This window comes from Oncorhynchus keta, chromosome 29 (assembly GCF_023373465.1).
Source record: "Oncorhynchus keta strain PuntledgeMale-10-30-2019 chromosome 29, Oket_V2, whole genome shotgun sequence".
NCBI lineage: Eukaryota > Metazoa > Chordata > Actinopteri > Salmoniformes > Salmonidae > Oncorhynchus > Oncorhynchus keta.
In genome coordinates this window covers 50929764-50950755 of record NC_068449.1, presented here as the reverse complement: position 1 = coordinate 50950755, position 20992 = coordinate 50929764, and the positions used below count along the sequence as shown (strand labels likewise).

The 20992-nt window shown below is 48.2% G+C and overlaps 1 protein-coding gene and 1 long non-coding RNA gene across 4 annotated transcripts in view; one reads left to right on the top strand and one right to left on the bottom strand.

Moving 5' to 3' along the window:
- LOC118370721 (F-box/WD repeat-containing protein 7-like) overlaps positions 1-20992 on the bottom strand; it is a 104258-nt gene that overhangs the window by 62873 nt on the left and 20393 nt on the right. The window lies entirely within an intron of this gene.
- On the top strand, positions 988-2202 carry LOC127913663 (uncharacterized). Of its 2 annotated transcripts, XR_008086355.1 has the most exons (4): positions 988-1271; positions 1333-1394; positions 1702-1825; positions 1888-2202. It is a non-coding gene; the product is annotated as an uncharacterized LOC127913663 (long non-coding RNA). The 2 variants fall into 2 exon arrangements; XR_008086354.1 differs by having other exon boundaries at positions 1702-2202.

The window sequence follows — 20992 nt, the reverse complement described above, 5'->3', positions numbered from 1 at the left end:
TTGCTATTCTCCCCCTCTCAGTTCCTCCTTTTAGTACAGCAGTGGAGAGACAACCCCTTGCTATTCTCCCTCAGTTCCTCCTTTTAGTACAGCAGTGGAGAGACAACCCCTTGCTATTCTCCCCCTCTCAGTTCCTCCTTTTAGTACAGCAGTGGAGAGAACCCCTTGCTATTCTCCCTCTCACCCCTTGCCTCCCCCTTGTTCCTCCTTTTAGTACAGCAGTGGATTCTCCCCTCTCAGTTCCTCCTTTTAGTACAGCAGTGGAGAGACAACCCCTTGCTATTCTCCCCCTCTCAGTTCCTCCTTTTAGTACAGCAGTGGAGAGACAACCCCTTGCTATTCTCCCTCAGTTCCTCCTTTTAGTACAGCAGTGGAGAGACAACCCCTTGCTATTCTCCCCCTCTCAGTTCCTCCTTTTAGTACAGCAGTGGAGAGACAACCCCTTGCTATTCTCCCCCTCTCAGTTCCTCCTTTTAGTACAGCAGTGGAGAGACAACCCCTTGCTATTCTCCCCCTCTCAGTTCCTCCTTTTAGTACAGCAGTGGAGAGACAACCCCTTGCTATTCTCCCCCTCTCAGTTCCTCCTTTTAGTACAGCAGTGGAGAGACAACCCCTTGCTATTCTCCCCCTCTCAGTTCCTCCTTTTAGTACAGCAGTGGAGAGACAACCCCTTGCTATTCTCCCCCTCTCAGTTCCTCCTTTTAGTACAGCAGTGGAGAGACAACCCCTTGCTATTCTCCCCCTCTCAGTTCCTCCTTTTAGTACAGCAGTGGAGAGACAACCATCTTGCTTTCCCTCCATTTCTTCTTGCAAGAAACTTTTACGTAGCTCATTAATGTCTTTGCACATCTCAATTTGGGAGAATAAATGGCGGCCCACTGGAAGGACATTTTTCCAATTAAGCCGCTTAGATAACTGCTGTGTTTTAATGTAGTTATCGGAAATTACACCGGGCACAACAGCGACTTTCATAATGTGTCTTTCATTATCATGAGGAAGGGGATGAGTTCTTTCTGTCCTTCAGAACAAGTCTCCAACTGGGCCTCAATTAATGCTGTAGATAAAACACCAGAAAAACCTGTTTCTAACATTGAAAAAGTTAACAAGGCTGAAATTCTCATGCAGTTAATGTGGAGCATGAGTCAGCGTTTGAGTCAGAGTCTTGGTGGAGAAAGCGCTGGGACAGGGCTGGTTGGGTAGGCCTCGCAGGTCGAGAGGGGCTGCTGAAGGGCTCAGGGGGTGGGACAGGGCTGGTTGGGTAGGCCTCGCAGGTCGAGAGGGGCTGCTGAAGGGCTCAGGGGTGGGACAGGGCTGGTTGGGTAGGCCTCGCAGGTCGAGAGGGGCTGCTGAAGGGCTCAGGGGGTGGGACAGGGCTGGTTGGGTAGGCCTCGCAGGTCGAGAGGGGCTGCTGAAGGGCTCAGGGGTGGGACAGGGCTGGTTGGGTAGGCCTAGGTCGAGAGGGGCTGCTGAAGGGCTCAGGGGGAGAATGGGACAGGGCTGGTTGGGTAGGCCTCGCAGGTCGAGAGGGGCTGCTGAAGGGCTCAGGGGTGGGACAGGGCTGGTTGGGTAGGCCTCGCAGGTCGAGAGGGGCTGCTGAAGGGCTCAGGGGTGGGACAGGGCTGGTTGGGTAGGCCTCGCAGGTCGAGAGGGGCTGCTGAAGGGCTCAGGGGTGGGACAGGGCTGGTTGGGTAGGCCTCGCAGGTCGAGAGGGGCTGCTGAAGGGCTCAGGGGGTGGGACAGGGCTGGTTGGGTAGGCCTCGCAGGTCGAGAGGGGCTGCTGAAGGGCTCAGGGGGTGGGACAGGGCTGGTTGGGTAGGCCTCGCAGGTCGAGAGGGGCTGCTGAAGGGCTCAGGCGGTGGGACAGGGCTGGTTGGGTAGGCCTCGCAGGTCGAGAGGGGCTGCTGAAGGGCTCAGGGGGTGGGACAGGGCTGGTTGGGTAGGCCTCGCAGGTCGAGAGGGGCTGCTGAAGGGCTCAGGCGCTGGGACAGGGCTGGTTGGGTAGGCCTCGCAGGTCGAGAGGGGCTGTTGAAGGGCTCAGGAGGTGGGACAGGGCAGGTATGGTAGGCCTTGCAGGTCCAGAATGGCTGAACGAGGCCCTCGAGGACAAGCCTGAGGCGGGGAAGGCGGGGCTGCAGTGCGGCAAACAGGGCTACACAACAACCCCTTGTATTATTGAGAATGGCAATCTGCTGGTCATTATTTATACACGTGGGGCTGGTGGATACAGAAAGTTAAGTGCTCATGTATACTTAGAGGCCCATGGGGTTGATGAGCCACCTCACTCTCCTAAATGGCCGCCCCTGTTGGAGAAGCAGTAATGATTCCACGTTAGTACACTTGATTTCATTCCGCCACCCCTACTGCCACCCCCTCCCCTTCTTTCAGCACTCAGTAGATAGTACATAGCGGCACTGTACACAGCCCACACAGCTCTCAGAAAGACTGCAGGAGAAGACAGCATCATCAGGAACACTCATACTCCCTCCATCTTGTGTTTATAAGTGTGTGTGTGTGCCTTTCTGTCTGGAGTGGTATTCAAACATCCAACCACTCTAATCAGTTGTTCATCTTTGACTTCTCCCATCTCTCCATATTGGTCTTCTCTTCATTCTTTGCAGTGTTTTCCACAGGCTGCCCGTTTTGCTTGCCTTCTCACTCTGACAGCTCCCCTCAGTCCGTATTGTGAGGAGGCCATTTTGTTCTCAGAGTGGGGCTGTTGCTACGAGTCCAACGAACTTCAGTAGCCGGCGTCATTCAAAGCTACAGCCTACGTCTTTGGGGAGAGGGACGGGAAGAGGGTGACGAATAAAGAAGTGAAACAAACATCGAAGGATGTCCGTTGTTGAAAAACCGCTGAGCGGCTGGCAGTTAATTAACTCCTTTCATTGTTGTGGCGACCATTTTCTCACCTTGTCCTCAGAAAAATGTGACGGGACTGCAAACACTGAATACTGCTACCCCTTCTCCTTAGCCATTCATACTGGACTGCTGTAATCAGTGAGAATAATCAGCCTTTCAATACAAGGTTACAATGTCAAGGATGCTGCATTGACTACGAACCTGGTCATAATTTGTAAAGTCATTTGCTATTCAACTTCATACGCACTATTGTATGCAGAAAAGGTCAGGGTAGTAGAATAAAAACATCACTTAAGGGGTACACAAACAGTTCTTTGAGCGGCATTCTCCTTTTTTGTAAGAATGTTTTTTGTTATTTAGTACAATGCAATCAATTCCATTGTGGAGAATTGACAATGCCAGTCCTTTCACACACAATCTGTTATCAGGACAGGGCAAGAGACAGGAGGATCTGAGCAGCCCATCTTCCTTGCTAGTGACTCTGGGGTTGAAAAGATGCAGCAACTCAATGGACGTTTTCTTTCAAAATCACGCTAAGCGATTCCAGGGTTCAAATCCCTGCGTAAGATTGCCTCTGGGTTAGTTTGGTCACAGTGACCCAACAGCACCCAAGGACACAGAGGAAAGTGTGACATGACCCAGCTTGGCCTGTGAGGGAAAGGAAGTTGGCATGCGTGCTGACAAGCTAGAGGACACAGCAAGCGTTCATGCCGACCGTGTCACCGCCACACTGCTGTAGTGACGTCGGGGCATGTCACAACACGTGTCATATCCTTCAGCTGTAGAATGGCTCAACGGGTTGCCCACCCTTTCTACAACCAAAACGTCAGCTAATCCGACCATGGCAAACCATTCTTGGACCTTCCCCACTCTATACATTAATCATCCCTATTCAAAAAGCATGCCCAGTGCAGGTGTCTCACCCATTCTATGCTGAGGTGTAGGCCTGAACCCATTGCCAATAAAAGCCTTTTTGACAAAATATTTTAACATTAGCTACAGAACAGAAAAGCCCTTTCAAAAACGATGGCCGTCATAACGGAAACTAGCGAACAGAGAAACAAAACAAGCAGTAATGTTAAGAGACTGTCTCTTCTGGTCTCTCCCCTTCCCCAAATCCCATGCTTTGCGTAGATGAGATGGTTGGTGGATCCTTTCCAGCACAGAGCTCTAAAAATAAAGCCTTTAAAATGCTACTCCGTGTCACAGTGTATTCTCATCATGGTGGGGAGGCCAGGCCTCTGCTGAGAGGACCGTCTGTGTGGCAGCAATCTCTTCAGGGCAAAAAAATAATAAAATCGCCAGTTTCACTGTGGACAGTGTTGCTCTGTACTGATGTCATTTCATCTTCTCGCTCCATGGTCCAGCTGTGAAGCGACCTTAGCTGTGACCTCCAAAGGCGAAGGGCAGAACATTGTCCAGCAAGCTTTCAGTTCAAGCCATGCTCTGCAGTCCGCGCGCACCTGTAATTCGTACAGATGTGGGGCATCACTACGAGTAAAAGCATTGCTTGTGCAGAGGGACTGAATAACAGAGATGCTGATGATATGTTGAGTGGTGGCGTGTTCCTAAATGCAGGGAAAGAGCATGCATTATGTGGCAAGAATGATTAGTCTGTCAGTGCTAGGGAGTCTGCCGCGTCGCTTCCCTTTCTCTGAAAACAACCAGCTGGTTTTTTCCTTCTCTCTCTCCCTCTATCGTCTCCACCCAAAGTAGCGCGTCTACCGTGAGTCTTGATAAATCATGTCAAATTCCAATTTGGTCTCTTAGCAGGGAAACGATTGCCTTTGGAACGACTTTCAGTCAATTACGTCCAAAACGATTTAAGTTGTCAGGTCTATACAGAGCTCAGTTTTCCTTCGTTTGGTGCGAAACACAACATGACCCTTTCAACCTGCCTCTGACGGGAGAGTGAAGGGTTGCTGCGACAACTTACGTAAGGACTTTTCTACAAGGCTCAATGACAGTGAGTTTTACTCCACTCTCCACCCTGCAGAAGTCAGAACATCCCTCCGCACCTCCTGAGCCAGCTGACCTCTGAGAATGAGATCTAGAGACGCTGCTGGAAACGGGGAAGGAGTGCCTCTCATACCACAACAGCAGTACATTTTCCGAAGGAGGATCCTGAGGTTTTCCGGCTCTGGTGCCACACTCACTGCCTTCTTAGTGGTCGTGGTTACTGCTGCATTTCAAGACCAGCAGAACAGAGCCGGAGGGGGGCAACAGTCAGTCCTCTTTCGTACGTTGAGAAAAAGCTAGAAAGAAATTATCTACGATTTTAATAATCTATGAGGGTAGTCACTCCCGTTATACCCTGGCCCCTATATTTCCTCTCCGCTCTCCACAGGGCTTTAGGCCTGAGGGTGAACAGACCTTGAGTGGGCGTTGACACTGCATTTGTTTTGCACACAGCACAGGTCAGAGTCCGCCCCTCGGCAGGTCGGACAGGGCTACTAACGGGTGATCATTATCACACCAGTCAAAAAGACCAATCTGTTGCCTTTGGCACTAGTCAATAGTGCTGTTTAAGGATCAATACTCTCTGGAAAGGTCCAATAGCAGCAAGCAGTAATACCACAGCCAGTCCATCTCAGCTTGCTTCCCCCTCAGGCTATGGAAACAACCAGGGCAAACAAGCTGGGGTCAAGAATGATGATTCTGACCTCTAACTCCTGGGGTATGAACTTTGATTTTTTAAAGTCGTGCCCCCCTCTGTCCTTGACTTTTCATAAATAAGCCTATATAACAAGTCGCCATTGTCAGAATCTTAATATCAAGAACAGAACCAGTTTTAGGAGGGCATGTCATTTTTAAAATTGGTTTACCCCCATTCCCCCTCCCGACAGTAGGGCCTGCTCCATTCCTTCTCCCGACAGTAGGGCCTGCTCCATCCCTTCTCCCGACAGTAGGGCCTGCTCCATCCCTTCTCCCGACAGTAGGGCCTGCTCCATTCCTTCTCCCGACAGTAGGGCCTGCTCCATTCCTTCTCCCGACAGTAGGGCCTGCTCCATTCCTTCTCCCGACAGTAGGGCCTGCTCCATTCCTTCTCCCGACAGTAGGGCCTGCTCCATTCCTTCTCCCGACAGTAGGGCCTGCTCCACTCCTTCTCCCGACAGTAGGGCCTGCTCCACTCCTTCTCCCGACAGTAGGGCCTGCTCCACTCCTTCTCCCGACAGTAGGGCCTGCTCCACTCCTTCTCCCGACAGTAGGGCCTGCTCCACTCCTTCTCCCGACAGTAGGGCCTGCTCCACTCCTTCTCCCGACAGTAGGGCCTGCTCCACTCCTTCTCCCGACAGTAGGGCCTGCTCCACTCCTTCTCCCGACAGTAGGGCCTGCTCCACTCCTTCTCCCGACAGTAGGGCCTGCTCCATTCCATCTCCCAACAGTAGGGCCTGCTCCATTCCTTCTCCCGACAGTAGGGCCTACTCCATTCCTTCTCCCGACAGTAGGGCCTGCTCCACTCCTTCTCCTGACAGTTGAAAGTGCAGTGCCCAGCTGATAATCACTCCAATAATTGCCTCGAAACTGAACCTAAACTAACCCAAAACTAATTTTACACATAAGAGGAAATAAATGAAGCAAAGTATGAAGGGGAGAAAAGGGGGAGAATGGGTGAGTTGATGAGCGAGGGGAAGCGAACGAGGCATAATTATGTAATCACCAATTGAAGAACAGTGCGGACCATTCTATTGTATTAAATCGAGTCTAATTATAGGCCTAATCTCAAAATGGTACGTACCCTATATCAGTTCACCAAATCAAAGCAGTCGTATCGGTCTCCTCTGGCCTCCTTGGAGTAGGCTACACAGTGAGAGTGCGTAATTGTACACGCTGAACGGCTTTCAATATCTGGGAAAATATCCACATCGGGCATTAGGTGCGAATGTGGTGATGAGGCTTGTGGAACCTCACATTGGCAAGGGGAGCAATGTCACCACGGACATTTTCTTCACTTCACTGTCACTGTGGTTTTCTTTTCAAGCAACTTGTTCGCCAGTCTGGCCGGCACCGTGAACAAAGTGAGACGAGAGCTCCCTCCCTCTATGGAAAATAAGGCACCAGCACAGCCGCTGTGGTACAAATGGGACACAATAAAAGGAGAAAAAGCGGAGACTATTCCGCATTGAAACCAAACAAAGGTATATTCTGGAGAGGCAACTGAAGGAGACAGCCAACCTGTTGGTTGTTTGATCAATAGGACTCAAGGTCACAAAAGTAAGACTCGTGTGGTATTTACATATTTGCAGGAAACCATTTGAGTTTGTGACTTTTGCTTGCTACTGCTTTCTAAAAAATGACCTGAACAGAACGGTGCTGTACTGCTGCCTGTACAGTGGAGCTCAACATCAAAGTGACAGGCATATGACCATATGGCACAGCTATTTGCATAATAGGCCAACTCTAGCTGTGATTGGTTGACACACCAGTCTGTGTAGAGTCCAGTCCTTGACAAGACTGACATTCTACATTCTATGAATGCATATATAAAAAAAATATTCGTATGTATTTGGTCTTTGGTCACAAAATTTGAAGTGAAAATAATTGAGTCATATTCTAAGGGTGGATATGAACATATTTTAATAAGATGGTGCTAAATCTGTGTCAGTAGCCCTCTTCAGTCTGCCGAGGAACTAACAGGTGATCATTATCATACCAGTCAAATAGACCCAATCGGTTGCTTTTAGCACATTCAACAGTGCCGTTTAATGATCAATACTCTCTGGACAGGTCCAATAGCAGCAAGCAGTAATACCACAGCCAGTCCATCTCAGCTTTTTCCCCCTCAGGCTGTGGAAACAACCAGGGCAAGCGAGCTGGGCTCAGAATCATCATCATCCTTGACCTCTATAACTCCTGGGGTATGACCTTTGATGTCACAAAGACCTCACAATGGCTGCCATGTGCCTAATGGCTTAATCCCCAGAGACCATCTGCTTGCTGCAGACCCGACCCTGCTTGAGGAGGGTCTGTGAGGGAGAGGAAAGGGCCAAGGCAAGCATGCTCTGCCTCAACTCCTGGTTGGCACCCTGTTCCCTATATAGTACACTACTTTTGACCATGGCCCATGGGGAATAGGATGCCATTTGAGACAAATCCTCTGTCTGCCTGATCGCCTCTGGAGGCAGCTGTATTGTAATGAATCAGGCAGAGGTCCGGGACAAGCGGCACTGTCACAAGGACCGCCCGGCATCGCTGGAAACAAGGACCCCCTTCTCAGCGGCCAGCCCCAGGCATGAACTTGGCAGATTAGCCATTCAGGAAACAAATAAGGCCTCCACACAGACGGCCCCCCCTGAAATGAACAAAAACAATCCACCGCCCGGGACCGGAGACAAGGAAGCGCCTTGGAAAGAAACAGCTTTTTTCCCCTCTAAAGCCTTTTGTCTGAGGGAGTGAAAAACCCTCTGCCTGCCATCTTGTTGTTGTCCTCTTCCACTCTCTAATAAGAAATAGGAAACATACTCTTGGTGCAGTAGTTCAGCCACACTGCAGTATAGACATCTTCGTGGAGTTCATTTATGGGCTACTGGCCTCGATCTTGCTCTCTGTCCGTCAAAAGGTGGTTAAGACCCAAAGGAGGAAATCAAAGCTCAAGAATAGCAGAGGCACGCTATCAGGTTTCTAGTAGGGAGAGCAAACTGCTTTGATCAAACTGACTGGCCCCTGTTGTCACTGTAACTTTACTGTCTTGACCCTGTTCTGTTGGGGAAACATAATGTTCTACTCGCCCACCTCTGGTGCTGGGATTCAGCCAGTGGGGTTTTTTTCTCTTAAGGAGAGGCTGGGTCAGGGGAACTGACTATGTTTACTTGCTGCATGGCCCTGGGAGGTTGGATCATTCCACGATGCTGGTTATCATAGATATTCAATTCTCCAAGCCAAGGTCTTTGGGAGCTTGAGAGGCCAGGCTAGGCGAGTGGCCGATCTGCTCCCTATGAGTCTTCTCGCTGCCCGGGCCTGTTACGAGGGACGGGCGGGGGCGGCAGCCACAGGCGAGACCCCACCACCCTCCCTCCATCCATCTGTAAACGGTTGCCTGGCAACACTGACGGAGAGCTCTGGGCTGGCCTCCGGGCTGCAGTGAGTTAGCTGCAGCTCCAGAATGAGGATGAGGGGGGCTCGTGATGTTTGCTGTCAGAGACCCAGTCCAGTCCGGGCAATGGCCGCAGGTCTTGAACCTTTCAGTAATGAATTCTGCTAATGAAGTCCTCTTTCACAGCATCACTGTAATTCAGAGGCCCCCGTCCGTCATACAGGAAGACAGGCACTGATTACTTTGTCAAAGCAACAACACCAAATCCAATAGGGGTAAAGGGTTCGTTGGAGGGAGAATCAAGGTTGGTAAAAAGAGAAAAAAGAAAGCTGAACAGAGCAACAGCGGCAGATACACAACTACATTTTCAGATGTTCCGCTTAACTGATTTGCAGTGATGCCACGCTTATTAGCCCAATCATTCACTTCCCTTCAGCTAACAAAGCCACGGACAAGCGACCGGGCATCACCCCCCTGTAGTCAGCGTTCAGAGTCCCATCCCGCTGAGGTGGAAATGTCTCTGATACACTTTAGAGGCAACAGCCAACCTTTAGAGTTTCTCCCTCCTCTTCCCCTCCCTGGTCTACGGTCTGCCATCTGTCTCTGATTCAGACCATGATAATGTAGGTTAATTACTATGCAGGAGAGGGAAGTCATACTCTACCAAGAGGCAAGCTCCACAGCAGCCCGGTCCATGAAGGAGCCACATCAACTGCTCTGACTAGATCACCTGCATAGTAGTAAGGAGAAGGGAAGACTAGACTACATGGAACCTGCTTCTTACATGGTATGAAGGGAGAACTAGCGAAAAGGATAGCCTACATGACAGTAAAGGATAGCCTACATGACAGTAAAGGATAGCCTACATGACAGTAAAGGATAGCCTACATGACAGTAAAGGATAGCCTACATGACAGTAAAGGATAGCCTACATGACAGTAAAGGATAGCCCACATGACAGTAAAGGATAGCCCACATGACAGTAAAGGATAGCCCACATGACAGTAAAGGATAGCCCACATGACAGTAAAGGATAGCCCACATGACAGTAAAGGATAGCCCACATGACAGTAAAGGATAGCCCACATGACAGTAAAGGATAGCCTACATGACAGTAAAGGATAGCCTACATGACAGTAAAGGATAGCCTACATGACAGTAAAGGATAGCCCACATGACAGTAAAGGATAGCCCACATGACAGTAAAGGATAGCCCACATGACAGTAAAGGATAGCCCACATGACAGTAAAGGATAGCCCACATGACAGTAAAGGATAGCCCACATGACAGTAAAGGATAGCCCACATGACAGTAAAGGATAGCCCACATGACAGTAAAGGATAGCCCACATGACAGTAAAGGATAGCCCACATGACAGTAAAGGATAGCCCACATGACAGTAAAGGATAGCCCACATGACAGTAAAGGATAGCCCACATGACAGTAAAGGATAGCCCACATGACAGTAAAGGATAGCCCACATGACAGTAAAGGATAGCCCACATGACAGTAAAGGATAGCCTACATGACAGTAAAGGATAGCCTACATGACAGTAAAGGATAGCCTACATGACAGTAAAGGATAGCCTACATGACAGTAAAGGATAGCCTACATGACAGTAAAGGATAGCCTACATGACAGTAAAGGATAGCCTACATGACAGTAAAGGATAGCCTACATGACAGTAAAGGATAGCCCACATGACAGTAAAGGATAGCCCACATGACAGTAAAGGATAGCCCACATGACAGTAAAGGATAGCCCACATGACAGTAAAGGATAGCCCACATGACAGTAAAGGATAGCCCACATGACAGTAAAGGATAGCCCACATGACAGTAAAGGATAGCCCACATGACAGTAAAGGATAGCCCACATGACAGTAAAGGATAGCCCACATGACAGTAAAGGATAGCCTACATGACAGTAAAGGATAGCCTATATGACAATGTGTGTGTGTATATACAGTTGAAGTCGGAAGTTTACATACACTTAGGTTGGAGTCATTAAAACGCGTTTCTCAACCACACCACAAATTTCTTGTTAACAAACTATAGTTTTGGCAAGTCGGTTAGGACATCTACTTTGTGCATGACAAGTCATTCTTCCAACAATTGTTTGCAGACAGATTATTTCACTGTATCACAATTCCAGTGGGTCAGAAGTTTAAATAGACTAAGATGACTGTGCCTTAAAACAGCTTGGAAAATGACAGAAAATGATGTCATGGCTTTAGAAGCTTCTGATAGGCCAATTGACATAATTTGCGTCAAAGCTGCCAAATACTAAATGAGTGTATGTAAACTTCTGACCCGCTGGGAATGTGATGAAAGAAATAAAAACTGAAATAAATCGTTCTCTATACTATTATTCTGACATTTCACTTTCTTAAAATAAAGTGGTGATCCTAACTGACCTAAAACAGGGCATTTTTACTAGGATTAAATGTCAGAAATTGTGAAAAACTGAGTTTAAATGTATTTGGCTAAGGTGTATGTAAACTTCCGACTTCAACTGTATATGACAGTAAAGGATAGGCTATAAAGGACAGTAAAAGACAGCCTATATATGCAGTAAAAGACAGCCTATATATGCAGTAAAAGACAGCCTATATATGCAGTAAAAGACAGCCTATATATGCAGTAAAAGACAGCCTATATATGCAGTAAAAGACAGCCTATATATGCAGTAAAAGACAGCCTATATATGCAGTAAAAGACAGCCTATATATGCAGTAAAAGACAGCCTATATATGCAGTAAAAGACAGCCTATATATGCAGTAAAGGACAGCCTATATATGCAGTAAAGGACAGCCTATATATGCAGTAAAGGGCAGCCTATATATGCAGTAAAGGGCAGCCTATATATGCAGTAAAGGACAGCCTATATATGAGAGTGGGTGGTGGTGATGAATGGGTAAATTAAGGGGAGTGCTTCCAGTGCCAGTAATGAGTGAAGAGTGAAGAGACCAATGATTGAGGGACGGGGGCAGGACTGTGACACTAAAATGGTGGGGGAGTCCAGGTAGTCCCTTCGTCTCCGTTTTCTTCCATTTAGCGCTGAATAAGCATGACCCAAGATGAGAAGGGATAGGGACAGCCTCCTCCTCGTTAGGGATGGGAGACAAGTGAGCCGCTGTCAGGGATTCCCCCTCTAGAACAAGGGTCTGTTTGTAGGATGCTCACATTCCAGGATGTAAAAGGGTAAACAGAGAGTAGGAGGTTGGACCTCATCAACCCCCGATTCCACTCCATCAATCCCTGACACCTGGCTGGGTATCTCTGCTTTGCAGCAGTCCGGGCGGGCACTGAAGTCTGCAGCAAATTAACCACACCATGGTGGGGCCTAGAAACAATGTACAAAAACAACAGCACCGTATTTATGCTCATTAATGTCTCTGACGGACGGAGAAGAGGGGAGGGTCGGGAAGAGGGGAGTGGAGTGGAGATCATTTGGGCTACCAGGAAAAGTGCTGAGAATCAAAAAGCTGACCATGCGAATAATAAACATACTATGTAAAAGTGCTTTGTGGTAGGGATAGCTTTAAGGTAACATTTGCCTTGACTCTGGGTGCTAATGACCCTTAGTGGGAGGAAGGAGAGGGGAGCTTTTCGCTTTTTAAAGGGCCTGTCAGGATTGGCCCGTGAAGCCTGAAACAATTCCAAAGCATCTTTACAGAGGAGCCGAGAAAATAACTCTCCAGAGGATATGTGGAAAGGCGGCCCACTTTTAATTAAAACGCGCTCCCAGCAAACGCTTTCATGCACCGAACTCCTCGAAGAAGTCCTACGTATTCATTTCTCCCCCTTTTAAAAACGACTTGAAGGGGGCACTTTATTTTAGGTCCCCGCATGACCCACATGACTACACTCCCCAACCCCCTCTGTTTGGGACACAGTTTCAGGAAGTAAGATCCTGGTCCTATTAGGAGAAGTAGCTCCAGGGTTCTGCTACCCTCTCATGTGAGAGCAAAGACAGACTTGTAAGACTTGGCCGTTGAAAAACCCCCAACGTGGAACAGAAACAGAAGTTAAAACATTAAGTCCCCACAGAGCTAATAAAGTTTCAATTGGCCTCTTTCCCCTTATACCTTCCATCAATCAGAGGCTTTCAAATGTTTTATTCAGAAGTGAACATGGCAAAACCGATAATACTTGAGCTCTGCAGACCCCTTCCAAGGGAGGCCATTTTAACCAGCTCTCGTCTTCCATCGAGGACAGGAGAACTGCTATAAGTGTAAGCAAGCAGCAGTTATAGGCAGCACTGCAGCAAACAGACGCCCCCGTTGGCAGGCCTCACTGGTCTCTTTCCAAACACTGCCTGCCCCCCAACAAAGGAGAGAAAAGATTCCACACACACACACACCTGCGTTTGATGTGGAGATGGCTTCGCTCAAGGTCGGTTTACTGTTCTGAGCCCATGTGCGCACGTTGTGTGTGTGCTCACGTGTGTAGGTGTGTGTGTTGGAGGGCTTCCTGTTTGTTCTGCCAGCCTGCCACCTGAGAAAGTCTGATGCAGGCCCGCCTCCATCTACCAGCTCCTGTCTGGGGAATAGACTTCTCGCCTCCTGCCTGCCACACTGAAACAAAGCAGTAACACAGGGACACCAGATTCATCAAAAGGGCAAAGGGATTGTGTGTGTTGTATTCTGGAGGGGAGACTCGTCTTATTACAGTTGACACAACAAGCCTCAGAGAGGGGCTGATGGGAGAGGACATACCACTCAGGTACATAGTGTGTACCTTGGTATCAGGAGAGAGAACAAGAAACCCTTTCAATTACCAGTATTGCAGAACACACAATGGGTACAGAACCTGGTCACACAAAGGTATAAGGTGACCTGGAGCTACAATGAATGGAAAGACAAACTAATAGAGAAATCTCTTCATTGTGTTACCTTGTTTTCCTGTAGAGAAAACCGTAACTAACTTGTCCCTCATTGCACTTTGTCCTGTACAATATGCTGCTTGTATTACCAAAGATAAATAACAGGGCTCTGTGACTCCTCTTCACACTGTAGTAAATGACCTGGGGACGTGAGGCCGACTCAGCAGGTGCTGCTCCACAGCCGGTCTGAGACCCAGCAGCACAAGCTGGCCACTAGGCTCTCCGCTTGCTTACCCCCAGGGGGCTCCGGCTCTCCCACACTCAAATTAAAGAGGGCAGTCGGGCCACATCAGCACTCTCTCTTTCTCCCTCCCTCAGTCTGTATCGGCTGCTGTGTTGGGACAGGTAGGGGGTAGCCATACCCAGAGAGACAGTGGTGGTGTCCATAGAAATGGAATTACTACAATGGGGATTCCTCATTCAAGGTAATGTACTGTGCTAGGTAGTAATTATATTTCTTTGGTGGTGGTGGTGCCCAGCCCATGTGAGCAGCCTGAGCCTTCGAGCAACAACTCTGCTCAACCAGGACCAATTCCCCTCTCCCTCTCTCCCTCTCCATCTCCTCTCCCCTCAGTGGAGAATGAAAAGCTACCCACAGGCAAGAAGACGAGTGATTAAAAATCTAATAGTTCTCCTCTCAGCTAAATGATTTGTGGTCTTGTCGCCTCTTGGTTTTGTTTACATGTGTCAAAGTAATCCTCGGCATGGAAATAACGAGCTGGATAGAAGGGGGAGGCCAGATTTAACAAAGTTAGAAACCACAGATGGCCAGCGTCTCACTTATGACTCATCCTTCTCATTAAGCGCTGGTTGGTGACAGTTCAGGCAGCTTTGGATGGTGCACTACGGTGAAAGGAAAAGCCCGGTTCCTTCCCCCCCAGTGTTTGCCTGTTTCGAGGACTCGTGCCTATTTGCAATGGACACCAACTGAGAAGGACCATTATCCCAGTCCATGGAGTGTGAAGTCAGCAAAATATACTACAAATATACAAGTATACTAAAATATACTATGTCCAGAGGGCAGAATGTGAAGTCTGTCCTCAAAATGGCTGACATATTTCACAGGGGTAATGGTAAACAAGTAGTGGCCTGGCGTAATGAAGGGAGTAATGAGGCCCTGCTAATCACATCAGTCGTCCAGTAGTCTGTCGAACAGGAGGCCTGCTGACGCTGCTGGGACCGGGACAGGGTGGGTGGAGAATCAAATGCAGCCATGGAGTCCCTGCTCATTATCATCCATCACGCTAACACAATAGAACACACCGAGGCTCACACAACTGGGGCATCAAAGATGTATTCAAAACAATGCTATCTGGCCCAGGCTGTATCTGAAGCTGAGAGGGAAGACAGGATACACCAGCTCGCCTAGTCGGCGGATGCTGTTGTTGAGATCCACCTGGGGTACTTATGGAGTGTGTCGGGGGAGGGGTGGGGGGTACCATTGATTTTCCATTATGTATTAGTAAATGAATCCCTACGACGTGCTCCCTCTATCCGCAGCGGAGGACTTGATATCGATTGCTGTGTTATATCGCCGTTAAGGAGGGGGATGCGTTGCTAATCAAAATCTAAGTTCTGCTGGGAATAGTGTCGGTGTAATATGTCATTCTGGGCCATGCAGAACAAACCCTGGATAAACTGCTGGGAATAGTGTCGGTGTAATATGTCATTCTGGGCCATGCAGAACAAACCCTGGATAAACTGCTGGAGGGGATTTGGTGGGGAATTTCTTAGCGTCCAAAAAATGTGCCCTTGCATTTTGTTTGGGTTCATTCGACTGTCTGGTATGGCCGTTGTCCAAGTATTTCTCAAAGACAATTACTGTAAATTCTCCCAGATACCAGCTCATTTCATTCAAAGATAAACGCATTCTAAATTCCACACTGTGGTTTGGGGCTTATAGTCATTATTCTACTATTGTCACGAAAACAGTTCCCTCATCAGTCGTGTTCTAAACACATCCCATCCATAAGGACTAATCTCATTAGGGTTCTGGAACCCCCATGACACTCAGCAACTGATCCAAGAACAGATGTCGTACTTCGCCGTCTTGGCTGTTCTGTTGCTGCTAGCGTCCATTTCTCTGGGTTTTAATGATCAGTGTGTGGGGAGAGGAGCAGCATTCTGGACATGGATGGGGGTACAGCTATACAGCACCTTTCAGTTCAGCCAAGGGGTGGTCCAAAATGGCACCCCATTCCATATGTCATGCAAGACTTTCGACCAGAGCCCCGTAGGCTCGTGTCAAAAGTAGTGCACTATATAGGGAATAGGGTGCCATTTCAGATGCAGCCATGGGAACATCACCGCATCAAGGGAAATCCATCCGTTTTAATGGGAATTGGAAGGAGAAGACGCAGAGGGAGGGGAAAAACCTTCAGCAAAGAAGAATGTAATGAAGAGTAATGAAGCAATAGTGGCTAGGAGCTAATTAAATATTACTGCAGTGGGTTACTACTGCAGGATGCTGTAGGACAATTGTTGACAATATTGAGTCGACCACCTCCTCCCATTCACCTTGCTGATACTCTCCTTTTCACCTCGCATAGCGAGCGGCTGATGAAGGATGATTCGCTTCAGTCTGAAAGGACAAGGACTCGGCTAAAAGTAGTGCGGCGGAGGTACATTGTTTTATTCTTACTAACCACACATTGTGCAGCCATTGTTCTTCAAACCACACCGGCACTGCCACTTAGACATGCAACAAGAAAAGTTACAAAACAAGTATATATTCTAATGTCCCATAGATCTGAACAGGCAAGTTGACAAACTGTGATTATTAGGGCAATTAAATAGAAAGACGTTTGAAGAAATGTAACACGTCCTGATCATTTTAAGAACAATCTTATAAAAGGTTAGCAGCGGGTTGAAGAGGGTCCAGATGGAAATAGTCTCTGTAATCAAGTGTTTGACAACGCTATAAAACCGGCGGACCAGCCTACATGTTCAGGACAGAAACACGGTTCCGAATCCCAGAAAAGGAAGACTGGACAATATGACACTGTTCATTTGGCAGTAGTGTCACAGTATGTTCAACAATTACAAGTGATATCACCTCTTTTTCCCTTCGGGTCCACCACTTTCTCTTCTTTTCAAATGCCATCTTCAGAGTCTGAAAGCCCCCCGGTGGCCAGCGGTGCTGATGCCACACCAGGGGACATTGGGCTGTTTGAAGTGCTGCTTTTTACAGGCACCTGGTACTCATTGATATTCCAACGGTTACTGTCCCCGCCTCAACTCAGAAATGTGGCCCCTCAAATTGAGAACCTGTGTGTGGGGGGATAACGGTGTGTGTGTGTGTGTGTGTGTGCTAACCTCAAATTGAGAACCTGTGTGTGGGGGGATAACGGTGTGTGTGTGTGTGTGTGTGTGCTAACAGTTGGCTCAAGTGGAGTGTCACAATGAGATAGAAAGCGGAGGCTCAGTCAGTGATGTTTTTGTTCTACAGAGGACAGGTGCCAGCTGATCCTTAAGACATTGCTTCTGGGTAGAAGTGGAGGCAACTGCTGAGGTGAGAGCCGTAATGGTGTGTGGATAGGAAGCATGCAGGTCCCCTGTAGAGGTTGGATTGTTGTGGTAACATGGTAGAGCCATGGGGGAGGGGGGAGGAGCAGTTTCCAAGTGGCCAGTCGAATGCACACTGAGATTGGAGAAAAGAGGACTCCATGGGGAGCCTCCAGGAAGAATAGGAGTTGTGGTGGTATTGGGGATTGCCGTGCCCCCAGAAGGGCCTCCTCAGTGCCTTCTGTCACAATATAGTTAAGTTCAGGTCTCACACCAATCAAACTCAGACTAACCCCAGGCTCAATAGAAAAGTATAGGCCATCCAAGAGTTCAAAGAGGATGGAGTCTTGAGACCAGACTACCACGGTACAATAAATCACACAACCAGTTCTGAAACCAGACTACCATGGTATACTTAAGCAATAAGGCCTGGGGGGGGGTATATGGCCAAAAAAACACAGCGAAGGGCTTTTCTTAGCCACCACGCAACGCAGAGTGCCTTGACACCCTTAGCAGCAGTATATTGGCCATATATCACAAACCGAGGTGCCTTATTGGTATTATTAACTGGTTACCAACATAATTAGAGCAGTAACAATACATGTTTGGTTATACCCGTGGTATACGTTCTGATACCAGCATTCAGGGCTCGAACCACCCAGGTCATAATAAAGCACATATAACCCGTTCTGAGGTTGGGGCTTTGGTGGTTCTCCAAAGTTGTGCAGAGTTACAAATCACTCAGACACAGCAGGTTAGGTACAGGCCCAGTCTGTAAACTGTTGTATTGAATTTGGCCCGAGTCTAAAAAGGACAGTGTGGATATCACCGGTCAGCAGACAGAGGGAAGGCCTCAGCAACATCTCTCTCAGTAAAGAGGCCTAGTGCCGTTGTCCTGGTTTGAATAAAGGATGGTCTAGAAATAGAAACACTTAAACATCTCTTAAGTGCACATGTCCTCCATCAAATCACTATTCGCAAGCACACACACCGCAAACAATGACTCGATTGCAAAAGTAATGTCTTTTTTGGCAAGCACCCCAACACGAAAATAAAAGAGAGCCGCACACTAGGAGCTCAGATGCAAAACTGTAATACCAATGTTTCGACAGCCAAGCTGTCTTCTTCAGGGTATAAGCACCCCAACTTGCCCACAACTAGAGATTTATGCTGGTCCAGGCCTGCAAGGGGCTGTTTAACTCCAAAGTTAAACGCATAAACGTAAATAGCTTAATTTCATCTGCCACTGACTGGACTAATTAACTGCGGTTGGTTTGTTTGTCTTATTGCGCTGTGTGGAGGCTCAACTCAATTCACAGACCTGACCAAGAAGTCTACAGAACAACCCTAGGAATGACAACGCTCTAGTTATAAACACAGGTGACTAGAGCTTTTAAAAGGTAACAGAGGAATATAAAAAGCCTTGCAGCTCTTCTAGTTAACATTCCCATTCAATTTGGCTGTCGTTAATCTATTAGGTAGAAGCTTCTAAACAGAGAGGCTCCTGTTGCGCTGCTATCTAAGGCAGGTGTGTGTGTTTACACGTGTTACTCCTACAGCCTCACCGTAGGGGTTCCCAGTGGAGGGGGGATCCGTGACCCCGCAGCGGCCTCTTCCGTGACAAGAGGCAGACTACCCGCGGCGAGTCAGGCTCCTGTGTGTGTGTGTGTGTGTGTGTGTGTGTGTGTGTGTGTGTGTCGAGAGCGAAGGAGACACAACAGAGACGTGGCTTTTGGACCCACACTGTTATGTCGAGTTGCCCGTCGCATAAACTTCATTGATGCCTCGCCAGGCTCCCCACTCAGCCCCCGCCATCCCACGCTGTGCCGGGGCAGTGTGCCGCTGGGTTGGCAGTCAAACGACCCCCATCATGCGGTGGTGACGCGTGGCCCTCTTTCCTGTGCTGGGACCCAGGGGGACCACCCCTCCCGCCGGGAGGCCAAGCCATGGGGCCTGAATACACTGGCCCCTCTGTCCCCTGATCTGTGCCTATAGCTAATCGTGTCGGTGGACAAATGCAATTATCAGATGGCTTTACTTGACTTCTTGCCCTGACTGCCACAAATGGGCCGCAGGTTGAGCCAACACTTCATCCATCACACCACTGTATAATTACAACACCACAGCACTATCACCACAATGGCCAGCTTGTCCACAGAGCGGAATCTATAGACCATCACCCGGGGACTGCAGCACATTTCACTGAGCACGGACTGAATGCAGTTCAGTCTCGCTCTCCTTTGAGTGGTTAACAGAGCTCAGTAATATGTAAGAGGGGCCAATAACGCTGTTAAGTCAAATGGGAACACAGTTGGTGGTCCTCTTCCCTCTCCATTGAATGACGATTCGTCTACATTAACAAGTCAGTTAAACGGGCTTCTCTCTACAAAAACACATATTTGCTTGATTTCCATTTACTATGAATGTAGCTAAAGACCACAATGTCCTCTTTCCTTCACTAATAAGTTTAACTGAGAATATTCATCCAATGCATTCAATTCAAAACAGCCTGTCACACTATTAATATATGTAGCCTTCACAATGGAAATTGATATTCAAAGAAATACCACTGCTGAAGAAATAGGCTAAATTCAAATTCTGGAGAAAAAAAAAAAACATTTCTCATCCACATCGTATTTTTCCTGGTATTGTGAATCTCAGACAGTGTGACAGAGAGAGAGACAGAGACAGAGAGAGCGAGACCGAGAGAGACACAGACAGAGAGACAGAGAGAAAGTGTCCCTCAACACCCTAATGCAAGACTGAGCGCTGCATGCACTTGTAGTTGTCATAACAACATGCACATTCAATGGGGCTATAAATCGTGTGTGTGTGTGTGTGTGTGTGTGTGTGTGTGTGTGTGTGTGTGTGTGTGCGCGCTTGTATATAGAGGGTCACTCTGCGTACATACAAATGTGTGTGTATGGGAGTTGGCCAGTTGGCAGACAGCAGAACAGGCACTGTCTCAAAGCACGCAAAGTGGTTGCTGGGAAAGGTCCACACTGCTACAGTCAGACAAAACCAAACGATGACCAGAGGGGTTCTCTTCAGGGTGTCACTGCCCTAATCCAATCAACTGCAGCTCGTTTAATCAGCCTAGCCTGGCACATTCCCACAGCATCTTGTTAAAACGCACAGGTACAAAGCACCTCTAATGTGGTCCACTGGTAAATAGAACAGGGACAGGCAATTAAGCAGAGGGCTGAATGAGCCGTGGTGCCACAACCAACCACAGGTCAGGTTGAGTAACATGAGGACGGGGAAGGGGTGGGGTGTCACTGGGCTGAGCTGCTGCATGCCTCTCTCTCTCTCTCTCTGAGTGAGCATGTAGGTAAGTATTGCCCCCTAGTGGTGATTAAACACCCATTCACCCTGGTCACAAAGGGTATTATAACAAAGGTGCATGTTTGACTGACAAATGTATGTTTGACTGACAAATGATGCATAGCGGAGTCCGAGGACAAGGAGCCTGGATGGTTGTGTGGCTTTTACACATATAGAAAACAAAGTGAACAAACACAAGATCTGCTTACCTGAGTTAGTAGGAATCAACCACGGCAGGAGAGAGCGAGAGCGAGCGAGAGAGAGAGAGAGAGAGAAGACAATTAGGCATTGGACACGTCATTAACTGCCATTATGAGGCAAATCTCTCTTCGCATTGAAGCAATGTACACACTGCTATTCCTACATAATGGTAGGTTTGCA